This window comes from Oncorhynchus keta, unplaced genomic scaffold (assembly GCF_023373465.1).
Source record: "Oncorhynchus keta strain PuntledgeMale-10-30-2019 unplaced genomic scaffold, Oket_V2 Un_contig_12009_pilon_pilon, whole genome shotgun sequence".
Lineage (NCBI taxonomy): Eukaryota > Metazoa > Chordata > Actinopteri > Salmoniformes > Salmonidae > Oncorhynchus > Oncorhynchus keta.
The window spans coordinates 2,316-3,919 of NW_026277721.1; the positions used below are offsets into that span (position 1 = coordinate 2,316).

Sequence of the window (1,604 nt, forward strand, 5' to 3'; positions counted from 1 at the left end):
TTGGTCATACTGTTTACACAGTACCCCAGTGGCCTAAGACACTGGCCTCCTAAGCCATGGATTGTGAGTTCTAGTCTTTTCTTAAGTGGCTGAGAGCAGAGTGGCTCAGCGGAAGCGTGCTGGGCCCATAACCCAGAGGTCGATGGATCAAAACCATCCTCTGCTAAAAAGTTTCTTGTTAGATTTTAAGTGCAAACAAAAAATAAAAAAATGTGTCGTTTCATGGGCATGTCTCAGTTCCATTATACATTTTCTTGACCTCTTCCAACAGTTCGTATTGGTCATACTGTTTACACAGTACCCCAGTGGCCGAAGACACTGGCCTCCTAAGCCATGGATTGTGAGTTCTAGTCTTGTCTTAAGTGGCTGAGAGCAGAGTGGCGCAGCGGAAGCGTGCTGAGCCCATAACCCAGAGGTCGATGGATCGAAACCATCCTCTGCTAAACAGTTTCTTTTTAGATTTTAAGTGCAAACAAAAAATAAAAAATGTGTCGTTTCATGGGCATGTCTCAGTTCCATTATACATTTTTTGACCTCTTCCAACAGTTCGTATTGGTCATACTGTTTACACAGTACCCCAGTGGCCTCAGACACTGGCCTCCTAAGCCATGGATTGTGAGTTCTAGTCTTTTCTTAAGTGGCTGAGAGCAGAGTGGCGCAGCGGAAGCGTGCTGGGCCCATAACCCAGAGGTCGATGGATCGAAACCATCCTCTGCTAAAAGCTATTTTTAATTTGGCGAAAACATTAAAATTAAAAAATGTGTCGCTTCATTGGTAATAACTCAGTTCCATTATACATTTTTACCTCTTCCAACAGCGTTCATTGGTCATAATTGTTTACACAGTACCCAGTGGCCTAAAGACACTGGCTCTCAAGCCATGGATTGTGAGTTTTAGTCTTTTCTTAAGTGGCTGAGAGCAGAGTGGCTCAGTGGAAGCGTGTTGGGCCCATAACCCAGAGGTCGATGGATCTGAAACCATCCTCTGCTAAACAGTTTGTTTTTAAAAATGAAACGCAAACAGAAATTAGAAAGCTAAATTTCATTTGCGTCTCTCAGTGCTATCCAGTACACATTGTTTTTCCTGCTTCTATCAGTTCGTACTGTTTGCAGAAGGTAAACAGTGCCCCAGTGGCCGAATGGATAAGGCACTGGCCTCCTAAGCCAGGGATTGTGGTTTCAAGTCCCATCTGGGGTGGGTGGAAGCAGAGTGGCGCAGCGGAAGCGTGCTGGGCCCATAACCCAGAGGTCGATGGATCGAAACCATCCTCTGCTAAACAGTTTATTTTTAGATTTTAAGTGCAAACAAAAAATTAAAAAAATGTGTTGTTTCATTGGCATGTCTCAGTTCCATTATACATTTTGTTGACCTCTTCCAACAGTTCATATTGGTCATACTGTTTACACAGTACCCCAGTGGCCTAAGACACTGGCCTCCTAAGCCATGGATTGTGAGTTCTAGTCGTTTCTTAAGTGGCTGAGAGCAGAGTGGCGCAGCCGAAGCGTGCTGGGCCCATAACCCAGAGGTCGATGGATCGAAACCATCCTCTGCTAAAAGTTTATTTTTAGATTTTAAGTGCAAACAAAAAATTTAAAAACGTGTCG

The 1,604-nt window shown here is 44.1% G+C and overlaps 1 non-coding gene across 1 annotated transcript; it reads left to right on the plus strand.

Moving 5' to 3' along the window:
• The first annotated feature begins 1,124 nt into the window (after window positions 1-1,124).
• On the plus strand, window positions 1,125-1,197 carry trnar-ccu (transfer RNA arginine (anticodon CCU)). Its single transcript has one exon. It is a non-coding gene; the product is annotated as a tRNA-Arg (tRNA).
• The last annotated feature ends 407 nt before the right edge of the window (window positions 1,198-1,604 follow it).